The sequence below is a fragment of the Lissotriton helveticus genome, chromosome 2_1, assembly GCF_964261635.1.
Source record: "Lissotriton helveticus chromosome 2_1, aLisHel1.1, whole genome shotgun sequence".
Lineage (NCBI taxonomy): Eukaryota > Metazoa > Chordata > Amphibia > Caudata > Salamandridae > Lissotriton > Lissotriton helveticus.
Window position 1 is genome coordinate 1,330,171,590 of NC_136059.1, and position 26,834 is coordinate 1,330,198,423.

The window sequence follows — 26,834 nt, forward strand, 5'->3', positions numbered from 1 at the left end:
CCAGACCAGGGTACTTTCTAGAGTCCTTCTTGAAAATTTCAACATTTAGTTCCAGATGACTCATTTGTTCCTTTACCAGGTCTGTGACAGTGAAGGTCGCCAGCACCAGGAGATCTGCCCGATGTGCGCTTTCTGCTCTCTAAAGATGGAGCAGTGCAAGACAAAAAACAACCTGAAGAGAGTACGCTGTGGCACCCAGGTGTCTTTCAACAAGTTCATCAACCCTACAATTGAGTCTCAGAACATGAAATCTAAAAACAAGGTAAAGAACTAAGGGGCATTGGGCTTTGGCAGAAAGCTTCTACTGATTATCTTTGAGGCTCCCCTTAGAGCAACATGCACCCTTATCTTCAGTAATCTCTTCATTTTGTCCCTCATCAAAGTCCTTACTCATGTGGCCTAGAATCACACAATCTCCTGCTTCTTGTCCTATTTCTCCTGGTCCTTCTGTCCTTCTTTAACATTCTCCACATGGTCCACCTTCCTCTTTTGACCCTTCTCTTACTCCTCCTCAATACATCTTCTTTTTTATTCTCATCCTCATGGGGCTTCAGGCCATCCTGGTACTTGTGACCCAGCTCCACCTAGCAATGGCCCTCTTCTTCCTTCTGGTCCTCCTCCTGGTCATTCTCTTCAACCTTCTGGTCCTACTGCTTCTGGTTTGTTTTCCTGGTCCTCCTATTCCTTCTATTTCTTATCCTCCTGGGTTTGTTCCTTCTGATCTTTGGGCCTGGTGCTCTTGGTCTTCCTGATATGGTTTAATTTTGTATTGGACATCCTCCAGGTTGTGTTCGTTTCTGGGGTTTCTAGTCCTGTTCCTGCCCGCACCGCCACCCTCCTACCCCGTTTCTGATTCCTGTACATCCTCAGGCCTTCCTGTTCCCCGGGTCATTGTCCACCTGGTACTAGTCTTTTTTACCTTAATGGTTTGGGTCCTCCTGGTCCCTGTCCTCATAGCCCTGCTCCACCTAGTCCTCCGGTTATGTTGCCCCTCATCTTCGTGCATGTTTGGACCACCTCGCCCTGTTCTTTCAGACTCTGTTCCAACTAGACCTGGACCTTGTCATGCTAGCACTGGTCCTTGTGTTCCTCCTGACCCTGGTCCTCCTGGTCCTTGCTCTCATTTTTTTTTAACAATTTTTATTTAATTTTTAATGACAGTTTACATAGTAGTAGTTATAGCAATTGGCACGATTATCATAATTGCATCTTACATGTTTGCCTGTCAACCCAGGGTGTGACAGTATATGTGTATAATGGGATTGGCTATTGGTCTCCCTGCTATGGCCATGCAGTGTTGTCATGTGTCTTAATATAGCCATCTAGGAGCAATATAACTTGAACGGTATCTGGTCCGTGAAACTACCGGCATGGACAACGAACAGAGTGTGGGAACCTAGAATGATGGGGGCGAGGCAAATTAGAACATCTTCATCCATGGGCGTCAGTTGATGGGAGGATAATGTTGTTGCATGTAGTTTTTTAGGGGGTGGGGGGAGTAGGGCTTTCCCAAAGTGTGGCTCAGGCGAGTGTAGGCACTGTGTATGGGTCTCTTTGTCACTTGTGCGTACTGCCAGGTCATGTTCTATCGTGGTGTCTGGAGGTAACTGGGGTATTACCAGTATTTGAGGTGGACTGGGCTAGTATATCTTGACTTGGGGCTTCAGTTGTAGTTGTCTGTGGTGGCGTTTGCTGGGTGCTTACTGCGTGGTGGCGGAATTGGTACAGTAGTGTGTCCACTCGGTGGAAATATGTTTCTTACGCACGCCTTGTACCTTCTCCCGCCTGATTGTGTCCTTCTCTGACGAGCCCCATTTACCAACTGCCTCTCTGCAGGCTGTCAGTGGGGGTCCTTCTGTTTAAATGTTGCATGTGGGGTTTGACATCTTGGGCAGAGGAGTCGTGTGTCTGGGTAAAACCGTTGGAGCTGCGCCGGGGTGAGGCAGGCCCGATGTAGTTTGTAGAAGTATATGTTTTTAAACCGAGCATTGCGGGACACTTTCTTCGGGTATTCTAGGGCTTGTTCCCATTCCTTATCATGTAGTGGGCGCCCTCCTCCTCCTCCCACTTCCAGTGCAGCGGGGTAAGTGTAGTGGCAGTGAGGTCTTAGATTGCTTTAAAATGCCAGGTAATTCGTGACGGCCCATGCCCATAATGAGTATTGCATGAAGTACCAGTTGCACTGCAGGTCCCCTCTCTGAGCGGTCCCAAAGGCGGCGGCAGCGTAGGATTATTTGTCTATGGAGCAGGAATTGCCCGGTGAGAGACCTGTCTCCTCTGAGAAATGGTTGAACGGGAGCAGTTTATCCTCAGTGAACAGGGATCCCATCTCGAGGACCTAGTGGTTTGTCCAGATTTGTATGGTTCGGGCGGAGTAGTATCCTCCATTTCTAGAGAGTCCGGCTAGCGGTAATAGGGGGTTGTTCAAGGGGGTCCCACCAGACATGCGGTGAATGTGTAACATGCATGTACGCACTACCGTCACCTGTATGGGATATGTCGAGTCAGGACGGGTGCTGGGAAGGAGCAGGCGGCAGATAGCCTGCACCGACATAGATCCCATCTCTGAGGCGGTCTCCCCCAGATATCACCCCGCTGTTCATCGGGACATCCACTGGAGTTGCGCCGCAAGAAAGTAGGCTTCAAAGGATGGCGCCCCCAGTCCTCCTCGGTCTGTTGGGAGTCGCACCAAGGACCCCATCACTGCCAAAGCCAACCTCCACGAAGGAATGAAGGCCGTCGCCAACTGGATGAAGATCAGCCATCTGAAACTGAACTCGGACAAGATGGAGGTCCTCATCCTCGGCTCCAACCCTTAGCCTGGGATGACTCCTGGTGGCTGACGGCACTGGGGGCAGCCCCGACATCCACCGACCATGCACGCAACATGGGAATCATCCTCAACTCAACGCTCTCATTGACCAAGCAAGTCAACGCCATCTCCTCCTCCTGCTTCAACACCCTCCGCATGCTCTGCAAGATCTACAGATGGATCCCAACAGATACAAAAAAGACAGTCACCTAGGCCCTCATCAGCAGCAGACTCGACTAAGGAAACGCCCTCTACGCGGGAGCCCCGACCACGCTCATCAAACGACTATAACGCATCCAAAATGCCTCGGCACGACTGAACCTCGATGTACCACGACACCGCCACAGCACCCCCCACTTGAGAAACCTGCACTGGCTCCCCGTCAACAAGAGGATATCCTTCAATCTGCTCATCCATGCACACAAAGCACTCCACAAGACCTACCTCAACAAACCACTATCCATCTACATCCTCAACCGCCAGCTACGCTCCGCCGACCTCCACTCGCCACCGTCCTGCGCATCAGAAGAACAACCACCGGCGGGAGATCCTTCTCCCACCTCGCCGCCAAGACATGGAACACCCTCCCACTGAGCCTACAACAGACCCAAGACTTGCTGACCTTCAGGAGGATACTCAAGTCCTGGCTGTTCGAACAGTAGCGCCTCCCCCTCCCCAGCGCCATGAAACCCTCGCGGGTATGTAGTGCGTTTTACAAATGATTGATTGTTGTTTCCCCATATGATGGAGCTCAATAAGGTATCCAGGTTGCGATAGAAAGAGCGAGGGGGGATGACAGGGGTATTTGCAATGTAATAGAGGAATTCCGGCACTAAGATCATATTCGCTAAGGCTATCCTGCCTATTGGGGCTAGGGGCAGAGCCTTCCAACCAAAAGTTTACTGGGCCTTGGCACCCGCTAGGGCTCTTCGATGATTACCCTCGAATAAGTCTGTGGGGTGTTGATAAAGTCGAATGCCAAGGTATCGTGGGGCGCAGAAAATCCAAGCAAAACCTCGAGTCTCCAACTCTGCTGCAGCTGTAAAGTCTGAAAGTGTATTCCTTATGGGACTGCGATCCGCTGCGATATCCCGTACACACAGCACCATGTCATCCACATACTGGGACACAGTGTGCGTAGTACCTGCTTTTGAGATGCCCCAAGTCTCTCCCTCCTAGTGCAACCGTATCGTGAGAGGCTCCATTGCCATGGCAAATAGCAGGGGGGGGGGAGGGCACCCTTGCCGGGTGCCTCTCTTTATCTGGAAAGGCTGCAAGATGTTTTTACCCAGCCGTGTCCTCGGTTTGAGATTCATGTATAATAGTTTCACTTGTGCTCTGAAAGTTGATCCCAGCCCCATCCGATTCAATGTCTTGAAGAGGTATGGTCAGGTCAGGGTGTGAAATGCCTTTTCCAAGTCCAGGACCAGGCAAGACGCCCTGGGGTAGCGGCCCGGAGCCCGATCCTGAACTTGAAAGAGCCTACGTATGTTTTGGGATGTATTCCTACCCGACATAAACCCGTTCTGGTCCAGGTGTATTAACAGCGGGAGTATTGGGCCCAATCGGTCCCCCAAAATATTGCCTAGAATTTTACAATCAGCGAATAGTAACGTTATTGGCCTATATTTTTTCCCGCAACGAGCCAGGTAGTTCCCCCTTCTCTAGCGCTGCCTCGTACATGTCTGACAATTTTGGCGCCAACAACGTGGCGAAGATGCTATAGTATTCTAAAGGTAGGCCGTCTTGCCCGGTGGCTTTCTTCTGGGCTAGGGCCTGAATTGCTTGCTTTACATCTGAGGGTGTGATCACTGCCTCGAGGTGAGCCCTGTCCTCCATCGGAATTTGGGGTATGTTTAGGGGTGGAAGGAAGTGGTTGACCTGTTTCTGACTGTCCTGGTCAGGGCTTTTGTATATTGTTTTGTAGTGGACCTGGAAGAGCCGCAGGATATCTGCCTGGGATGTGGCAACCCTGCCAGCAGGGCCCATGTTCTCAGTAATTGGTTGTGTGTCCTGGTTGTGACAGGCAAGCCAGGTGAGAAGTGCCCCTGATCTGTCCCCCTCCCTATGCTGTATCTTCGTAGACCTGCTAATCCTTCCGCATAAGCCGTCTTGGCTTCCACGACTCGGGCTGGGGGTCACAGAGCCCGCGTCTGCTGCCTTGGTCACGGCAGCTTGCTCTTGTTCAGCTTTCTGCAAGTTTCGGTCAAGTGTGCTGCGGACTCCCGCTATCTGCCTGATGCATGCCTCTCTGATGACTATCTTGAAGGCAGCAAACACAAGGAGCTGATGGACGGAGTGCAGAAACTTTTCAGACACTCACCTCCAGTCACAGATCTGGGTTGAATCTAATATCGTTCTTTAGCTCACTTTGCCACCCCAGTTCAGACACAGTTATATGCAAATCATTCTTGACGCTGTGCCTCATGGGACCAGTCCAGCCCGAACTGCCAAGCCATGTCTTCCCTGGAACAGAAACAAGCATCCTGGGACCGGTTTCGGACTAACAGCTCTCATCAGCCAGGCTAGCCTGAATCCAGTGGCAAAGTGATCAAGGGACCTACGTCTGGGCATCCCCACTCCAGTGTCCTGGTGGATGCCGTATTGGCATTATTTGCAACATATTGTTCAATACTGTTTGTTTTATCGTGGCGGAACACCGGGTCTTCCAAGCACTCTCACTGCAGTTTCCAGGTGGGGACAAGTGGGTGGGGTGGTCGCCATTGGAGGGTTAGAAGATGCAAGTCGTGATCAGAGACCACACATCCCAGGTTATCAACTTGCTGGGCCTTGGGGAGTATTGTCGGCGAGCATAGAAACCGGTCGAGGGGTACCTGTAGATTATGGAGTATCGAGTGAAAGAAATACCGCCTAGAGATTGGGTTTCTGTTCCGCCATACGTCTATTAAAGACCAATGCTGTGCCCATGACTAGCATCCAGCGGGACACTGACTGGGGATGTGAAAGGTCACCAAACCACTCCTGGAGCAGACAGTGATGGGGAGCCTCCGGTCAGTGCACTGCTCAACTCCGGAGAGCTGAATCTCCAACCAGGACATGATCTCATCTCGCCCAAATGCTGTTGAACACGGGCCATCCATGCAAGATGGAAGGCCAGTATTGAAGGACTACTGAGCCACCTTAATGCTAAAGACCCTAATACTCCCAACCACTCTTATCTCCTAGGAGGTGCCACCTCGACGAAGCTCGTAGCTGCCACACCGGTGGACACCGAAAGCCGAAAAGACTCACCCGGAGCTAACAGCAGTAACCTGTCTTCCATCACAAATGATCGACATCACCAGATCACTCCTGGTGACACGTAAGGAAGTGATCCGGCCACGCCACTGGATACATCATGGGGCGCCTACGTCCTACAGCAGGATCGCAGACACCAGCCCCGGAACGGCACTCACTTCCGATTGTCTCCAATCAGGCCCCAGCATCCGAGACAACTGCTTTTCAGTCTATGTCCGACAAGCTGGATAAATTACTGGCAGCAATTGAAGACTCACAGGCCACAATGGAGGATAAGTTAGGGCCTGTACTCTGACCCAATCCTGTTGCGAGATGTCCAGCGTAAGCTAGCTGATAAAGTAGCGGATGTTGAGAAGGCCCTCGCCACCCTTCAGCTGTTAGGTAAGTCACAGCAGGAAGCCATGCAGGACCTTAAAACCCGTATCAACAGGCTGGAGGAGAGGGCAGAGGACTTAGAAGGGCGGTCTCGACGAAGCAATATCGGAGTGATCAACCTGCCAGAAGGGGCTGAAGGATCCAACCCGGTGAAGTTCATATAGACATGGCTCAAATCATTCACCCCAGATTCCGATCTCACGCCCTTTTCAGTGGAGAGAGCCCACAGGGTTCCGGCTCAATGACCTTCCCCAGGGATGTCCCCATGACCACTGCTCCTGAAGTTGCTTAAACTTTCGGGACAGGGACCCAGTGCTGAGAGCGGCCAGACAACATGGGCCACTTCAGGTGAAAGACAAATGAGTGATGGTCTTCCCAGACTATTCTAGGGTGGTGCAGCGACAGCGGGCCTCCTTCCTGGGGGCAAAACGGATGCTCCACCTGAATGGGGTCTAATACTGGCTTCATTGTTCTTTGTGGACCAGAAGGCAGTATTTGACTGGATCTACCTCCACGCTCTGGACGATCCTCCCTGGGACATAGCCCCTAACATACAGGAACCACAATGCAGGAGCCAAAGAAGAAAAAGAACCTACCAGCAACGGGGACCGAAACACCAGAGCTAAGTAGCTTCCCACAACCTCGAATAATAGATAGCTGAACGATGAAGAGCTCTCCAACCAGCCGCAAATAGAATCCAGCCTTGGAAAGCTCAGACAGGGAGGATGACCCCCACATTTTCTCATCCAAAGAGGATTCCATGGACACAAGCATCTCCTGAGTGCACTCAGTGACCGCTCACCTCGTGACCCCCAAAACAGCAGATACACTAATTTGAGGGAACATGATATCTAGGTTCACAATCCCCTCCTTTCTTCCTCACCCTCTCCCAACGGGGTCCCCACCGTGCCCATGCCCGGAAAAACAGGTTGAGACCTTACTACCACTAGTCGCTTCATAGCTATCTTCCTAAGTACAACACTACACTTGGGAACATTGGACCACTATGGGCAACGGACCAGCACCCCGAGAACCCAGCTCCCCCCCCCCCCCAATACATTAGAACTTTAGCTCCATGCATAGTTTGGAAGTATTGCCAGTTGTGATAGGTCCGCAGTGTTGGGACCTGGTTCCCCTCAAAATGTTTGAATTTCTTCCCAGTTATCCCCCATCCCCACGAATGTAATTCCACCCTGGGCGAGCATCTTCATCTGACAGCATTACAGGACAGGGGACCGGGGCAGGATCAGTGCAAGATACCCCCTACCCATTCCCCCACCCCAGAGCCACTCTGACATGCCAACGACCGCAGACACTAGTATCTCGTCTAAAATTTTGGGGAATGCACAGAGTGAAAAAAGGTATGCTGTTAATTCCTACACCAAATGCCAGAAAGCACAGATAATACAGGAGACGCACCTCACAAATGCCGAATTGGAACGAGTGCAAAAGCGCTGATGCAGCCCTTTCTGTGCTACTACATACTCTGTGTTTGCGCGTGGATCGCTGATTTGGCTCGGGCAGGGGATCCCATTTAAGGAAACCCGCAGGACGGTGGACAAAGAGGGGCGGTATGCCCTCATAAAAGGGCTCCTGGATGCACAGCCCCTACTTCTTAGTAGCATTTAAGCCCCGAACATTGACCAAGGTAAGTTCTGGGACTCTTATCGACCACCAAGCCTCAGGCGGTGGGGGTGCTCCCCAGCTGGACAGCAGGTGGTGGATGGGAGACGGACCTGATCTCTTTCCTTTCTCCTGGTATTGACCGAGGGTCACGCTGTCCAGGCTTCCTGGGCCGCACACCGGTGCGTCTCCAGCCCCAGCAATAGGTGACTCATGGCTCTCCAGTCCGCCTCACACTGCGTCTCCTTCGCCGTCTGCAGTTGTTCCTGGAGCCCGGCCTGGGTCAGATTCTGGGAGGCTTTGGGGATTCCTGGGGGGCCCATTCGGCCCTCAGCCGGAGAGCCGTCATGTAGGCCTCTCTGCTGGCCCTAGGTGTTCACCAATGGCCGTAGGGTGTCCTGTGGCAGTTCTGGCCTCCCATTCCTCTCCGCCGCTAAGCCCCCGCCCACTCCTCACCTTGTTCTTCCTGCCGGCAGCGGATGGGGCCCAGTGCTGGGCCTGGGATAGAGTTGCGCTCTGTTCCGAGCCGGCAGTTCACGGCTCTTCTCTACGGCCCTCTGTCCGCTGTCCATGATGGTCGCCATTTTGGGAGAGCAGCCGCGAGGCCGAGGCCCTTCGAATCTTATGGTGTAGCCCCTTCTCGCTCTCGCAGGTAGTCTCTAGTTATGTGCTGGGCATCCGGTAGCTGTCAGAAGCAGTTACATGTCTCTGTTGGGCCCCACCGACAAAGATGATTGCTGATTATGCAGGCTGGTGTACAAAGCTCTACTCAGGCACGTCAGCCATCTTAGCTGGCTTGGCCACGCCCCCCGGCTCTCATGCCCTCTTGATAATACTGGTCCTGGTGCTCTTAGCCTTTCTTGTCCTCCTGTTTCTGGTCCTCCACCTTGTCCTGTTGGCCTTCCTGGTTTTGGTCCTCCTGATCATGGTCCTATAGCCCTGGTTCTCCTAGACTAACCCTCTTTGTTCTGGTTCCCCTAGCCCTGTTTCTCCACCTGATCATTGTCCACTGAGCCATAGTACTCTTGGCCCATTTGGTCCTTCTGGCCTGGCTATCCATGTCCTGCTCTAAATTTCATTCCTCCAGGCCCACTTCATTTCCTGGCCTCCTTAAACTTGACACTTCTCCTTTTCCTCCTCCTAGTCTTCTTTGTCTTGATCTTGGGCCCGTTTGCCTAGTCTTACTTGTCGTAGATCCCCTTGTTCTCCTGTTCTCTGTCCATCTGGCTCTGATCATCTTGTCCCCTTGGCCCTGTTCCTCCTGATTTATTTTTTTGTTTCTGATCTGTTCCTAACAGCCCTGGTGCACCTCCTGGTCCTGGTGCACCTGGGTGTGCTGGTGGTCCTGGACTTGTTGATGATCATGGTTTTCTGCTGTTCCTGCTCCTAACATAATAATCCAACTCCCCTTCCCATGGTCAGCCAAGTGCCACCCCCAAGCTTGAAAAATCACAAGAAGAGAGAGGAAACAGTCCAAGGTGATCCCTCATACCAAGGTTAACTATATGAAAAAAGGGGCCAAGGAGTGTTTCCTTGGACCATTATTTCCGTAATTTAACTCCTACAAGCCTGTCACATAATTCGATTTTAGTAATAGCTTTGGGTTTTATGCTAAAGAGCGAGAGGGACATGGAGGGCAAAAAGAGAGCCCATTAGTAACCTCTCTGAAAACCTCTTTTTATGTATGGCTTAACAGCACAGCTGTCTGCAGACGTATTGTTACCTATTGTATAAAACATACATAGAGTGGGCTTTAGCTCGACCAAGCGAATATTACCCACTCACCTCATGTTATAAGCTACTTCAAGTATCATTCCGCCTACACGAAGTGCTTTCATTGGAATGCATAAGAAACTATTTTACACCTAAAAACCATACTCCATCATCACAGTGTTTGTCCCATTCAGTTCTTTTTTGCTACTTTTTTCCAACTTTTGCAAATCCATTAGTATACGCTCTAACATAAGCAGGACCCAGATGAAACACTGGGGAGTGTAGATCAAGAGAGGGCACTGGTGAGAGATCAAAGCAAGCTGCCATAGAAGGAGCTAAGACTTGATATCTAGAACAAAGTAGCCACAGCAAATTAAGTATCAAGGACTACTACAAGAAGCACAGCTCATGAGCCATCTGTTGTTAAAGGTCAGGGATATGTCTCTTGGGTTAAACATTGGAGCAAAAAGCATTCCACTCCACCAAACTGGACCATTTGCAGACCGAGATAGTGCTGGGAGCTTACAGTGCAGTGGTTTGCAGCACCTGTTTGTTGGACCCGGCCTCGTGGCATGGCCCTACCCCTCCCGCATGGCGGGCCCGGGACAACATCGGCCCTCCATCGACCCGCTGTCGTCCCGCCTGAACACTACCCTCCACGAACTATCAACGAGAGCAGCCCCCTGGCAACCCACGGCTCTCCCCCCAGGAACCCGGCGAACACGACTCCCCCCAACCCTGCAGGTCCGGCTACCACCCCGAGCCACCATTTTAGGCCCGACTCCATCTTGGGCCCATCACGTCCCGAGCACGTGGCCTCGGCCCGACCCCGGCCGCGGCCCAGCGAAGCCCCGACATCGAGGCACCAAGATCCACCCAGGTGGTAGAGTGGCCACTCGACGGATCCAGGAGGAGGGGAGTTTCGATGGCCCTCCAGCCGTCCCCGGACACCTGGTATCGATCGCCCTCCGACCTCCCTGGGCGCTGGCTCCACCCCCCTGCTGGGTGTCTGGACACCATCATCCCGGCCCCTCTGACCCCCCAGGCGTGAGGGTCCGGACATCAAAGGACTCCAGTTCTATATCCGGGCCAGCCCTGGATCAGGATGGGAGTTGTATTTTGGAGTCGAAGCCCTGCTGACCTCGTCGCGGCTGATCCTGATAAGAACTCTTGTACTTGGAACCTGGAACCTCGGAGGCCCTGCTGACGCTGTCGCGGCCTGACCACGCTGAATCATCTTCGGAGGCCCTGCTGACGCTGTCGCGGCTCCTTGTACCCCCCCAGCTCGAGGATTGAGAGCTGTGCGCCGGGCTTCCTCATACCAGTTGGTACCAAGACTGTCCCGCTACCCCTTTTTCCTGATACCAAGACTCTACGGATCCCTCTATCCCTTTGTACATATTGCTACAAGAACCTGCCTTTATTCTTTATATAAAGACTCTTAAGAATCTACTCTCGTGTGGTGTTCCTCTGTAGTGGTGTGATTATTCGGCTGTTACGATTGTAGGAGAGGAGCCTCGCCAAGGAGGCCTCTCGACGGCGCTCGGCCTAACTCATAAGGGGAGGTGGGTCTCAGGGGGTCAGTCAGACATCTTCTGTACCCCCGGGGATCGCCTTTCTAACATTGGTGGCAGGCGACGGGATCCGAGCCGACGCAAATCGTACAGCGAGTAACTCGCCCACTACTAGCAGAGACACCCAGCAACCATGAATACTAAAGAAGCCGGAACGACCCTACAGTTCAAAAAGGAACGATTAGAAGATTACACCCATAAAGAACTCAAACAGTTTTGCAAAGACTTAGGTATCGCTACCACCGGACTAAGCACCAAAGAGGATTTTAAAGAAGCGCTGCAAACCTGGGTGGAGACCGGAGCGGCTCCACCCCAAACTGACGAGGACACTGTCCACGAAGTGCCCCCAAGAACTGTAACAGCCCCAGTTGGAGCTCGCCCGACTCCGGATGGAAGGAGAACTCCAACTAGCGGAAAAGAAAATGGCCATTGAGCAACTACGACTGCAAGGAGATCTGGAGGAGAGGTGGAGGCAGAGAGAATTGGAAGAAAAGAAACTCACGTTCGAGCACAAGAGTGGCCTCAAAGAACTCGAGATTAAGGCCAAGAGTGAAGAAGTTAGCGCCACTGTGAACCGAAGCCCCCGCCTCCTGCCGACACGAAGGTCCACATTCCCAAGGATGTCGTCAAAGAGTACTATAAGAATGACGACATCCAGCAATGGTTTAAGGCCTACGAAGTCTCCATGACCGCATACGGCATACCCCGGAAAGATTGGGGTGCCGGCTTATGGGGGAAGTTCGTCAGCGAAGGAAGAGACACCCTGCTGGAGCTGGCCGAAGATGTGATGTCCTCCTATGATCACATGAAGGACGCCCTGCTCACCCGTTATGGTCTCACTCCTGAGATGTACCGGCAGAGATTCAGAGACTGCAAGAAAATCCCCGGTACTACGTGGGTTGAGTACGTGAACTTTTATAGCCGAGCACTGGAAGGATGGATCAAGGGCAGCAAAGTGTCCACCTACGAGCAACTGTTCGATCTCATTGTATGGGAGCACCTCTCCAACAACTGCTTTGTCGAGCTCAGACAGCATCTCATCGACAGCAAACTGACCGAGCCACGGAAACTCGCCATCGAGGCCGATCGATGGGTGAGCACCCGGGTCCCCCGGACCCCGATAGGAGAATCAGGACGGAACACCCAGGGGCACCCCCGCCAGCGAGGTGGCGGAGGGAGCCAGAACCGGAGCCGAGACGTCCCGTCTGCCCCGCCCTGGAGTCCGCCCCGGGGGTCACCCCAGAACAACACTTCCCCATCTCTGATCCGAAGAGGGCCCCCCCCCGCACGGCCGGGGCCCCGGACAAACCTTACCTGCCACAGATGCCAGTGGCCAGGTCACTTTGCCAGTGACCCCCACTGCCCCATGAACCAGCGCCCCGGCACCACCGGGCCTCCGACCCGCCAGATCGCTGCCGCTGCCCTGGGGTAAGGAGAAGAAGAAGAAGAGGCCTACAACGAGGACCAGACCGAGTGGGAGCCGGCTGCCATGGCCCTGGTCTGTCTGGGCGAGAGAGACATGGTCCCCGGGCTCCCCTCCCGAGCAACACCCAGAAATACCGTCAGTGGGTCAACATTAATGGGCGACGGGCCGAAGCACTCCGTGACACTGGAGCCAGTGTGACGGCCGTCCGCTGCCACTTGGTGACTCCCGAACAGATCCTACCGAATGTGCTGTGCCCCGTGCTGGCCGCCGATAATTCCGAGACCCTGTGGCAGATGGCCCGAATCCCCTTCGAGTGAGGAGGGGTGTCGGGCATGCTAAAGGTGACCGTCCGGGACGACGCCCCCGTGGACTGCCTCCTCGGGAACGACCTCGAGAGTTGCCCCTGGGCCCAAGTCGAGCGAAGAGAGCATATGGGAATGCTGGGACTACCCGAGTGGGTCTGCGCGACCACCCGATCCATGACGGCCCGGGCCCCAGCCTCGGCCGAGGCCACCCCGACCGAGGAGCCAGAGTGGCCCGCGCCGCCGCCGCCCGCCGTCGATGGAGAAACCGACCCTGAGTCCGGGCCCCCAGAGCCCAACCGCGAAGGCATCGCCGAGCTCGGCGACCTCCCTGAACCAGCCCAATGGCGCCAAGAGGGTGGTCCCACCCGAGAACAATTCCGGCAGGAACAGAAGGCCTGTCCCTCCCTCGAGGGAACCCGGCAGCAAGCCACAGCCCAAGCTGCCGGGGACACCTCGGGGTCCCACTGGATCTACTGGGACCACGGCCTCCTGTACAGCGAACAGAAAATTGCCGAACTGGGGGCCAGCCGAGTGTTGGTGGTCCCCCTCCGATTCAGAGACTTCCTCTTAAACCTGGCACACGATGTGCCCCTCGCCGGGCACCTGGGGCAGGACAAAACATACAGCCTCCTAGTGACCCATTTTTACTGGCTGAAAATGCGCAACGATGTAAGCAACCACTGCAGAACGTGCCCGACCTGTCAAGCCAGCGGAAAGAGTGGAGGAAAGGTCAAAGCCCCGCTCCAACCCTTTCCCGTGGTGACCACCCCCTTCGAGCAAGTGGGGATCGATATCGTGGGGCCCCTGGTCCCCCGAACCTCGCAAGGACATCGCTTCATCCTCGTCCTGGTGGACCATGCCACCCGCTACCCGGAAGCCATCCCCCTCCGGACCATAACGGCCCCCGTGGTGGGCCGAGCGCTGATGGGGATCTTCTCCAGAGTGGGGTTCCCCCGAGAGGTCGTGAGTGATCGGGGCACAAACTTTATATCCAAATATATGCGGTCCCTGTGGCAACAGTGCGGGGTCACATATAAGTTCACCACCCCGTATCACCCCAGGGGAATGGACTTGTGGAGCGGTTTAACCGGACACTCAAGGGGATGATCAAGGGCCTGGAAGAGCCCCTACGCCGCAGATGGGACGTCCTGCTGCCCTGCCTCCTGTTTGCCTATCGGGAGGTATCCCAGAAGTCCCTGGGGTTCAGCCCCTTTGAACTATTGTACGGACACCCTGTCCGAGGTCCCCTCAGCCTGGTCAAAGAAGGCTGGGAGACTACGATCCGAGATGCTCCGCCTGATGTGTACCGGTACCTCCTGACCCTCTGAAACCAGACTCGGAAGTTCCGGGAACATGCCGAAGCCAACCTTGAGGCCAGTCAGGAGGAGATGAAACGCTGGTATGACCAGAACACTTCGTCCATCGAGTTCGAGCCGGGCCTGCAGGTCTGGGTCATGTCCCCGGTCGAACCGTGTGCCCTCCAGGACAAATGGACGGGGCCCTTCAAAGTGGTGGAGCGCAAGAGCCCCGTCACCTATCTGGTGGACATGGAGTCCCCCCAGAACCCCCTCCGGGTCCAACACGCCAACCGGCTCAAGCCTCACTTTGCCCGCACGGAGCTGAGCCTGCTGCTAGCTACGGACGACGGAGCCGAAGATGACTCCGAGCCCCTGCCCGACCTCCTGAAGTGCTCCGAAAAAGACGGCTCCGTCGAGGGAATCATCCTCTCCTCCACCCTGACCCCCGAACAGCGCCAGGACTGACAAAACCTGCTGGGGCAGTTTGCGGACTTGTTTTCCCTCACTCCCGGGGTCACACAGTGGTGCATCCACGATGTCGACACCGGGGACAGCCTGCCCGTGCGACACCTGGCCTACCGAGTGCCCGACCGAGTTCGGGCCTGCATCCAGTCCGAGGTGGCCAAGATGCTGGCCCTGGGGGTGGTCGAGCCCTCCGACAGTCCCTGGGCCAGTCCAGTGGTCCTGGTCCCTAAAGCCGCCGCCCCCGGCGCACCCCCGGAGCTCCGGTTCTGTGTCGACTACCGGGGGCTGAATGCCGTCACCAGGACCGACGCCCATTCCATCCCCAGGGCAGATGAACTGATCGACCGCCTGGGGGCCGCCAGGTACCTCAGCACCTTCGACCTCACGGCCGGGTATTGGCAGATCGGCCTCACCCCGGGGGCCCAAGAGCGATCGGCCTTCTCGACCCCCGATGGCCACTTCCATTTCAAGGTGATGCCCTTTGGCATGAAAAACGCCCCGGCCACCTTCCAGAGACTGGTGAATAAAGTACTGGCGGGGCTAGAAGAGTTCAGTGCCGCCTATCTGGACGATATTGCGGTGTACAGCCTCCACTGGGCCGAGCACCTCAAGCACCTCTGGGAGGTCCTGATGGCCCTCCGACGGGCCGGACTAACTGTGAAAGCAAGCAAATGCCAGATAGGCCAAGGGTCTGTGACCTATCTGGGGCACCAGGTGGGGAGCGGCCAGGTGGCTCCCCTCCAGCCAAAGATTGACGCCATCGTGGCCTGGGAGCCCCCGGTCACCCAGACAGAAGTCCGAGCCTTCCTGGAGCTCACTGGATATTACCGGCGCTTCATCAAAGACTATGGGAGCATTGTGGGGCCCTCACAGAACTGACCTCCAAAAGGCAACCCCAGAAGGTGTACTGGACCCCCGAGTGTCAAGCAGCCTTTGAGACTTTGAAAACGGCCATGTGCACCGCCCCTGTGCTCCAAGCCCCCGACTACAGCCGAGAGTTTGTGGTCCAAACAGACGCCTCGGAGCACGGCATCGGGGCGGTCCTATCCCAAGTTAACCCCGAGGGGGTCGACCATCCGGTGGCCTTCATCAGCCGGCGACTGCTGGCTAGGGAGCAACGATGGAGCACCATCGAGAGAGAAGCCTTTGCCGTCGTGTGGGCCCTCAAGAAACTCAGGCCCTACCTCTTCGGCACCCACTTCCGGGTGCAGACCGACCACCGGCCTCTGCGGTGGCTGATGCAGATGCGGGGCGAGAACCCGAAGCTACTCCGATGGTCCATCTCCCTCCAAGGGATGGACTTCACTGTGGAGCATCGCCCTGGCAACGACCATGCCAACGCTGATGGCCTGTCCCGCTTCTTCCGCCTCGACGAGGAGAACCCCCAAGAAGATGGGTGACTCTCCCTGCCTTCAGCTGGAGGGGACGTGTGTTGGACCCGGCCTCGTGGCGTGGCCCTACCCCTCCCGCATGGCGGGCCCGGGACGACATCGGCCCTCCATCGACCCGCTGTCGTCCCCCCTGAACACTACCCTCCACGAACTATCAACCAGAGCAGCCCCCTGGCAACCCACGGCTCTCCCCCCTGGAACCCGGCGAACACGACTCGCCCCAACCCTGCAGGTCCGGCTACCACCCCGAGCCACCATTTCAGGCCCGACTCCATCTTGGGCCCATCACGTCCTGAGCACGTGGCCTCGGCCCGACCCCGGCCGTGGCCCAGCAAAGCCCCGACATCGAGGCACCAAGATCCACCCAGGTGGTAGAGTGGCCACTCGACGGATCCAGGAGGAGGGGAGTTTCGATGGCCCTCCAGCCGTCCCCGGACACCTGGTATCGATCGCCCTCCGGCCTCCCTGGGTGCTGGCTCCACCCCCCTGCTGGGTGTCTGGACACCATCATCCCGGCCCCTCTGACCCCCCCGGCGCGAGGGTCCGGACATCAAAGGACTCCAGTCCTATATCTGGGCCAGCCCTAGATCAGGACGGGAGTTGTTTCTTGGAGTCGAAGCCCTGCTGACCTCGTCGCGGCTGATCCTGATAAGAACTCTTGTACTTGGAACCTGGAACCTCGGAGGCCCTGCTGACGCTGTCGCGGCCTGACCACGCTGAACCATCTTCGGAGGCCCTGCTAACGCTGTCGCGGCTCCTTGTACCCCCCCCCAGCTCGAGGATTGAGAGCTGTGCACCGGACATCCTCATACCAGTTGGTACCAAGACTGTCCCGCTACCTCTTTTTCCTGATACCAAGACTTTACGGATCCCTCGATCCCTTTGTACAAATTGCTACGAGAACCTGCCTTTATTCTTTATATAAAGACTCTTAAGAATCTACTCTCGTGTGGTGTTCCTCTGTAGTGGTGTGATTATTCGGCTGTTACGATTGTAGGAGAGGAGCCTCGCCAAGGAGGCCTCTCGACGGCGCTCGGCCTAACTCATAAGGGGAGGTGGGTCTCAGGGGGGTCAGTTAGACATCTTCTGTACCCCCCCGGGGATCGCCTTTCTAACACTGTTGATGTGGTCTTGCACCAGAGGGGGGGTTGCGCAAAGGCCTCCTACTGAAGATTTTGGGCCTTGTTTTAACACGTGAACAACTTTGACCATTGGGTTATCGACACTCACGAAATGTCCTGAGTAAGAAAAAGATTCACACCAACAATTCATTAAAGAGTACATTGCTGCCATGACCCAAAAATATATCAAGATCAACTTACAATCCCACCCTAATGGAGAGGTGAAATGCTTCCGAAAGACACTCAACAAGGTTATGCAACTAGGGGAGGACCATAATGTCTTCATTGAAAGAGTGATTTATGCATTTTTTACGAAGTTTATACCTATAGCCTAAGTTTAGACTTAATTTCTAAGTTTAGACCTGAAGTCTAACTTTAGACTTCAGGGCTAAAGTTAGACTTCAGGTCTAAAGTTAGACTTTAGTTTTAAAATTAGACTTTAGGTTTAAAATTAGACTTCAGGTCTAAAGTTAGACTTCAAGCCTAAAGTTATGGGCCAGATGTAGGTAGGCTTTTACCGGTCGGTAACGGCCGATTTCGGCCTTTACCGACCGGTAAATGGCTTTTCTGTATGTAGGGGCACTATTTTACAGAATCTGTAAATTTACCGATTTGGTAAATTTACCGAATCGGTATTTTTACCGATTCGGTAACTCTGATATGTAGGTGGGACTCTTCAGAGTCCAAAAAGCCTTAGCGAATCGGTATTTTACAATCTTTTCACTTTTGCTGCCCCACCTGAAACCTTCCTACTCTGCAGCACAGCGGCCAGGCTTGGCTCCGCCAGAACTCGCGGGTGAAACCGACCGGCCGGGCTTGGCTCCGCCGGCCGGACTACAGCCCCCAGCATCTCTTGGGGGGCTGCGATGTGAACAAACAGCGCGCCAGGCGGCGCATCATAAGAAGCCTGCAGGGGCCGAGTTCCCCGTCTTCCTTCTTTTCACTTTTGCTGCCCCACCTGAAACCTTCCTACTCTGCAGCACAGCGGCCGGGCTTGGCTCTGCCAGAACTCGCGGGTGAAACCGACTGGCCGGGCTTGGCTCCGCCGGCCAGACTACAGCCCCCAGCATCCCTTGGGGGGCTGCGACGTGAACAAACAGCGCGCCAGGCGGCGCATCATAAGAAGCCTGCAGGGGCCGAGTTCCCCGTCTTCCTTCTTTTCACTTTTGCTGCCCCACCTGAAACCTTCCTACTCTGCAGCACAGCGGCCAGGCTTGGCTCCGCCAGAACTCGCGGGTGAAACCGACCGGCCGGGCTTGGCTCCGCCGGCCGGACTACAGCCCCCAGCATCCCTTGGGGGGCTGCGACGTGAACAAACAGCGCGCCAGGCGGCGCATCATAAGAAGCCTGCAGGTCCCTCGTCCCGCGAGGACGCGCGCGGGACGCGCCGGACGAAGCCCGGACTAAGGGCGGACAGTCTAAGACAGTCCAAGACTGGCCACGACTAGACTGGGCCATACCTCCTGAGCGAAAATCTATCTCCGTGGTGAGGTACTTAGATAATACTGCCTCCTTTCATTCTAGTGATTGATTTAGGGGGGAATCGGGCTGAAGTGTGTTTATTAATATTGGTAAGGGTGTTTAGGGGTATCTAAGTTAATCTTTGTTTTTTGTGTTCATTAGACCCATATATGTCGAAACTGAAGACCCCCATTGCTCCAACTAACACCATGGATAACTATCTGGTGCAGGTGGTGGCAAAAATAAATAACGAGCGTAGATCTTCTTTGGGTCTTAGCGCCTCTCCAACATCGTCGCAAGGGGGAAATATATGTATGAATCGGATAGATATGGATGCAGGAAATGTCATAGATTCATTCACTCAGCATTTTGCTGATGATTTAGAGCTGAATGTTTCTGTGGTCTCAAACTCTAAAATCAACTCTGACATAATAGAGGAGGGTGATATAGATACCCCCCAAGATGATTTAGAGCTTATTGAGTGTCAATCCTCTCCATTGGCTCCTGTCCCCGCTCCAAGAGCGATTCAAAAAGGGGGTGGTGATGGACAGAGTATCTGAGTTAATCAGAACACTCCTACCCAGTCAACAGATCAGGGCTTGATCCATCACCGTTTATTAGCTCACTGCACCTTCCTAGTTCAGAACCTGGCTACATGCAAATTAGTCTGTCCCTGGCCCAGTGCATCATGGGAACAGGGCAGACCAAACTACCAAGCCAATTCTTTACTGGAAAGGAAACAAGCTTCCGGGGACCGGTTTCTGGCATTACAGCCGTCTTCGGCCCGGCTTGCTTGAATCCTGATGGTGCAGTGAGCAAGGGACTCACATCTGAGCATACCCTTCCACACTTGTGGTGGCCAAAACGATTCAAAAAGGGGGTGGTGATGGACAGAGTATCTGAGTTAATCAGAACACTCCTACCCAGTCAACAGATCAGGGCTTGATCCATCACCGTTTTTTAGCTCACTGCACCATCCCAGTTCAGAACCTGGCTACATGCAAATTAGTCTGTCCCTGGCCCAGTGCATCATGGGAACAGGGCAGACCAAACTACCAAGCCAATTCTTTACTGGAAAGGAAACAAGCTTCCGGGGACCGGTTTCTGGCATTACAGCCGTCTTTGGCCCGGCTTGCTTGAATCCTGATGGTGCAGTGAGCAAGGGACTCACATCTGAGCATACCCTTCCACACTTGTGGTGGCCAAAACGATTCAAAAAGGGGGTGGTGATGGACAGAGTATCTGAGTTAATCAGAACACTCCTACCCAGTCAACAGATCAGGGCTTGATCCATCACCGTTTTTTAGCTCACTGCACCATCCCAGTTCAGAACCTGGCTACATGCAAATTAGTCTGTCCCTGGCCCAGTGCATCATGGGAACAGGGCAGACCAAACTACCAAGCCAATTCTTTACTGGAAAGGAAACAAGCTTCCGGGGACCGGTTTCTGGCATTACAGCCGTCTTCGGCCCGGCTTGCTTGAATCCTGATGGTGCAGTGAGCAAGGGACTCACATCTGAGCATACCCTTCCACACTTGTGGTGGCCAAAACGATTCAAAAAGGGGGTGGTGATGGACAGAGTATCTGAGTTAATCAGAACACTCCTACCCAGTCAACAGATCAGGGCTTGATCCATCACCGTTTTTTAGCTCACTGCACCATCCCAGTTCAGAACCTGGCTACATGCAAATTAGTCTGTCCCTGGCCCGCTCCAAGAGCAGCCAGAGGGGGTTCTAAGACCCTCCCCAGAAGAGAAGGGCTGAGATCAAATAGGAAAAGACCAGCAACTCCTCCTAGTAAGAACCCCACAAAAGGTAAAGTGGGAGAAGAAAAAGGGGGCATAGGCTGGGATGACGCAGTTATAAAGAAACTTATGGATATGATGGATAACAAACTAAACAGGTTAATCAAACCGTTGATATCTAAAATTGATCACCTCACCGACAAAGTTAACAAATTGGAGATCCTTTTAAAAACCACCAATGATAATGTGGGGGAGATACCGCACCTGGTGTTGGATAAAATTAATGAAAAACAAACTACAGAAATCAGATCTGGGGGAGCAGTAGATGTTGTAGCCCCCACTCAGACAACAAGCCCAATCCCTGACACACAAATATTTCATCCCACTACTGCTGACTTACCATCTATCCCAGGGAGAACCATTGATCCAGGCCCAAATCGAGAGACAGGACCTGTAGAGTTGGTCATAGAAGCGTCACCTTTGATCCTCGTTCTCGCTAATGTTCCACCTCTGAATGTAGGACAGACTGAGCTACCAGAATCACTGTTAAACAAAGCATTAAACTGGTTGAGTAATAATATGCACATTACTCCTTGGGGAAAAGAAAAGCTGACAGATGACCTGATTTCAGCAAGAAGAGTGAAGTGGATAGGGAATAAACCTAAGAAATTTGCGGGGGACTGTGTGGTACTGAACCTGAAGGGCCCAGAAGTGCTATCGGAAATCCTGCTTAATTTATCCCTTCCACAACGAAGAACTGCAGAACTAATACCACTTACACTCGACTTCTTCTATAGTAGAAGAGGATTAGGGATAAAGCCTAGTGTTTTAAGGACCAAGTGGTCTGTCGTGGGTAGCAGAAGTGTTAGGGATAGCCCAAGACATGATTGGGGGTTGCACTTGGAAAACAGATTTTCAGCTTTATCTAATTTAAATGAGTGCGATTGACTCACAAGGCATGAATATCCGCCAGTTATAGCTCAAAGAAGGCAAATTAAGGAAAAGGTAGCCGTCTGTCCATGCACGCAACTGTGCAAACAGCCAATAGACCCCAATGAAATTCAAGATCTAAATTCTGGGGAGGTAGATAAAGATCAGCAGGGGAAAAATAGGGTAAGAGCAGAAAGTGAGGTAGCTATGGAGGGTGGTAGAACAATGAGTATTGATCGTGTGGAAAATGTTGAGGACTTGGGTCATTTGGGATGTAACCCAGGAATACCTTCCTTGACTCTTATCTCGTGGAATATAGCAGGCATAAATAATAAGATATCTTCTCCTGAATGGGCTGATTTTATTGACCAATATGACATCATCTTGTTACAAGAAACTTGGGCACTAAAACCAGTTTTTCGCCATGGGTATCTAAACTACTACATACCAGCAACTAGAAATCATACAGGACTTCCTTCTGGAGGTCTATTAATTTGGATTGACCAGACGTTGAACTGTTCAATAACCCAAAGATCTTCCCCATCAAACGATATCTTATCAGTAACCATCAGATGGGACAGCGGCCAAGAACTGGCTTTATTCAATGTCTATGCCAGGGGTGTTGGTGGAGGTAAAACCTCAGAAGTAGTTACTACATTAGAAAATGAACTAGAATTGCTGGAACCACAATTCCATGTAATTGTGGGTGGGGATTTTAATTCTACTTTTGAACCCATGGGTGAAGAGGATAGGTCTTTGTCTGAAGAGGAGGACAATAAGTGGGGAATACCTCAGTTGGAGGTTCCAGCCATCAAAAGATGGAGTGCTGTGGCAATACAGCTAAAGAGTTTTTGCTTAGCAAGAGGATTGAGAGCGGCAAATGGGCGTACGCCCTCTGATATAAAAGGGAACAACACATTTGATAATGGACGTGCCACTAGCAGAATCGATTATTTTTTGATAGATGTAAGGGCATGGAGTAAATTGGTAGACATGTCTGTGGAGGCAAGAATGGAAAGTGATCACAATCCTTTGTGCTTGACCCTCCACACCTATCATAAGACTACAGATTGTGTTAACAAAATTGAGCGGGTCACTCAAGATGTTGTGTGTTCAAACAACCAGCGCCATTTGAAATGGAGAATGTTGATTGAAGACATAACAAGACTGGAGGACCTTAAAAAAGTAGTGATAGAGGAAGTAAATAACATTAAGCCCCACTGTGAGAATTCCAACTTCCAGGTCTATATGATGGAGGCACATAAAACATTTTTCTCTAAACTTCAAAGCTTTTTAACCAAATCTGTAGATCCAAGAAGACCTAAAAAGGAATATCCTAGGCAGGGTTGGTACGACACGTGCTGCAGACAGGCACGCCATAACCTAAGCATCGCATTGAGAACGGGTAACTCTATGACAGTTAGGAAGGCAAGAGACGCATATAGATTGACTCAAAAACAAGCGAAGAAACGCTGGGATGAAGAACGCTGGTGCGAGCTGAAACAGGCTTGCGCAGCCAAGGACTCCAAGCTATTTTGGGCCACAGTAAAATGGGATAGGGGTGGGATAGCCACACAACCACATAACCATGTCGCAAAAGATGATTGGATTGAGTTTTTCAAACCACAGTATGCATGTAACCTGATGCACGCTGTAAATTCCCCCCCTCCTAGCATCTTTTTTAAACACCAAATATTTACTGAAAAAGATGTTAGCTTGGCCTTGGATTGCGTATCAGGGGGAAAAGCACCGGGCATGGATGGAATCCCGGCAGATGTGTTTCTATCTGATAGGAATTCATGGTGCACCTACTTTACATGGTTGGCAAATGCAGTGGCGATGGGAGGGGAAGTGCCCGCTTCTTGGAAGGGAGCAGAAATCATCCCCATATTTAAAAAGGGTGACAAAACACAGGCGAAAAACTATAGACCCATCAGTCTCATTGATACAGCGCAAAAACTAATGGGGCGATTAGTTCAGAACAAGCTGCAACAATGGATTGATGAAAATAACATACTGTCACCTTACCAAGCAGGGTTTCGCCCCTTGACCAGTAGTGTCGACCAAGTTTTTTACTTTATAACAATTTTTTGGAGAAATGTTATCTTAAAAAAGGGCACATTATATGCTGTCTTTGTAGATTTAAAAGCAGCCTTTGACCTGGTTCCAAGAGGAAAACTGTGGCAGACCCTGGCTGCTACAGGGATAAGTCAGGAACTTCTCACTCTTCTAGTACGCCTTCATGAAAACAATTTCGCTAAAATCAGATGGGGCAAGCAGGGAGAAGTGACTGAGCCCTTTCCGGTGGAGCGAGGGGTGAGACAAGGGTGTGTCCTGGCCCCAACATTGTTTTCAATCTATATTAATGGTATTGTTGACCACCTGAAGAAATTCCCAAGTGACGCGCCAATTATAGCAGGCTCACATGTACCCGTATTAATGTTTGCGGATGATACGCTTCTACTTTCGCGTACTCCGAGTGGTCTCCAAAAAGTGGTTGATGCCTTTGGAGAATTTTGTGACAGCAGGGGCCTTGAATTGAATACATCTAAGACCAAATTCATGTGCCTTAATTATCACTCTACGTTCAGGGGCGTGATAACATACAAGGGCACCCCACTTGAGAAAGTAGATGCTTTTTCCTATCTAGGAATAATCCTACAGGGAGACATGAAATGGAAATCGCACATTAATACGGCAGTACTAAAGTTTAACCAACTAGCAGGGGTGGTAGCCCTTAAACATAGGGCCTCACTGACAAAACCGATCAACTGTGCTCTTGAAATCTACAATATGAAAGTACTGAGCGCCTGTTTGTATGGCTCCGAGCTTTGGGGTTTCTCAAATTTGGGTGACTTAGGAAGAGCAGAAAACAGATTTCTCTGAGGACTTGTAATGGCCCCACAGAGCACGCCCACAATCCCCTTGAAATTGGACCTTGGCAGGAAAAATGTAGAGGACATAGCTCGGCTACGGCCTTTGTTATACTGGAGGCGCCTGATGGTGACCCCAGAGCTATCCCACTATCTAATAGCATTGCTAGATGTAGTTAAGTGTGACCGATTCCATTGTATTGTATGGTTAAAGGATTTGCGGGACACTCTTGTAAAGTTAAAATTGGAACATCTGTGGGGTAATAGGGATGTGGCTTGTTTTCCATCGAAAACTACACTGAAAGAAATGTACTGGGAGATGGTGTATTCAACTATGTATCAAAAAGGTTCTTCACCTAATTTGTCATCTCGCTTTTTGGACATTAAGATGTTCCCATCGTGTGAAGATCATTGGGACATAATCGAACGTCCTCATGACAGGAAACTATACTTTCAATTTCGGATTGGAACACTTCCAGTGAATACTTTTAAGAAACACTGGAATCCTTCACGGGATGAACACTGTCATCATTGCAAGGACCAAAGAGAGCATACCTCCCATCTATTGTTTTGTTGTCCTTTATATGCCAGTCCAAGGCGCAAATGGTTAAAGCCAGTCTGTTTAAATATGGGTACTCGTTGTCAATCGACCGCACTTAGAATATTAAAATCTGACTGCTCTGCACTAGTAGCGATTGCGGTAGCAAAATTTCTTGCTTGGGCCTGGGTAATCCGTTCCTGTTCACTACTGTTAAATGTAATATAATTAAATAAGGTCGCCTTGTTCCAATTGCTCTCATATCTGAAACATGTATATATTATTTTAACTGTTTTTTTTATGAATTGATAATAATTTTTATGTGTATAAACTATTCGACTGTCACTGTTTATTATGTCTTTTAAAGAAAAAGTTTTTAGCTATAGTATTTATTGTATAGGGTAGGGATTGATGCTTTTATGACAAATGTCGAATAAAGCTTTGAAATTGTATTTACCATCAAATCCAATTTGATGGTAAAATACCGATTCCGGTGTGCATGCACATGTGTGCATGCACACCTATGCCATATGACAGGCAGACCTGCCCTTAGGGCATGTATGCCTGCCACATGGCACCCGAGCCTCTTTTGGGGGGGACAGAGGGTGTCAAAGTGACACCCCCTGCACCCTTGTGAAATTCGGTATTTACCGATTTGGTAAATACCAAATCGGTAATGCCCATTCATTCCTATGGGCTTCAAAGCCCATAGGAATGAATGTGCATTACCGATCGGTATTTACCGAATCGGTAAATACCGAATTTCTCTGATTCGGTATTCCAGCACATCTGGAATACCTACATACCCACCCCTCTGATTTAACGATTCTTAATTACCGAATCGGTAAAATTCGGTAATTAAGAATCGGTAAATCAATCCTACCTAAAAGTCCACATTTGTAAAGCGCACAATCACCCGTAAGGGTCTCTAGGCGCTGGGGGCCGTCGGGAAGATTAAGCGAGCTATTGCCCAGAGTCACATGGTGCTGGGCTAACCTGCCGCCGGAGCCGGGGATCGAACCGTGGTCCCCAGATTCCAGCGTCAGTCGTCCTGGCCGCGGCGCCACACCTCTCCTCTCTACCTACGTCTGGCCCATAATTTAGGTCTAAACTTAAAGTCTAAGTTTATCTTTGTGAATCGGGAAGCGAGTCTTCCCTGTCTACCCCTTTTTCCTAACATTGCTATGCATCAGTTTGTTCCACCAGCAGGTCGCATGTGGTACTAACAGAAGAGATACTCAAGGCTGATGGAGCAGTTACTGCGAGCAAGCAACTGTTTTCTACACATTCTGATCCTCCATTGCTTTGTTCATAGGCTAATGTCCTCAAGAATAGAAAATTCTATGGGATGAAGTTGTACGCCGGGATGGGGCCAGACTATTGGTGCAGCCAGCTGCAATTTCATGGTTGCATTGGGCCCCACGTCAACAAGTGGTTGAAAAAGGAGTACGCCTACTTCCAGGAAGGGGACTACCCAGACAAGGTTAGTGTTGCTTCCTGCCATTCAAGGTATACCTACACCTTACCCTTCCTGGACCCTTTCTATCTTTCTCCTAATTTTCAACTTAGAATTCTGAATCTTTTCTCTGGTTGTTTATGTCCACAGGTCTGCGACTCAGAGCAATATCAGCACCCAAGCTACTGCTCGTTTAAGCACCACCAGTGCCAACAGCGCAAATTCCATGACAACAAGGTGAGAGAGGGTGCGGGTGGTGACCGACGGGTTTATGGGAGATAGAGGCCAGGTGTAGTAGATAGACAAGCTTTGTAGAAGATAGAAACCTGGGGTGGAGCACAGGATCCCGGGTGGGGTCCAGAGACCTTGTGCTTGGTGGAGGGACTATATATGGGGATAGATGTCGTGCTCGAAGAGATGGAGCCCCAGGCATACACCAGTGCCTAGATGATGCCAAGCTTTTGCCTGGA

At 51.9% G+C, this 26,834-nt stretch overlaps 1 long non-coding RNA gene across 1 annotated transcript; it reads left to right on the forward strand.

The window, feature by feature from the left end:
* The first annotated feature begins 213 nt into the window (after window positions 1–213).
* Window positions 214–26,541, forward strand: LOC144819735 (uncharacterized). Its single transcript, XR_013607539.1, has 3 exons — window positions 214–262; window positions 26,224–26,391; window positions 26,515–26,541. It is a non-coding gene; the product is annotated as an uncharacterized LOC144819735 (long non-coding RNA).
* The last annotated feature ends 293 nt before the right edge of the window (window positions 26,542–26,834 follow it).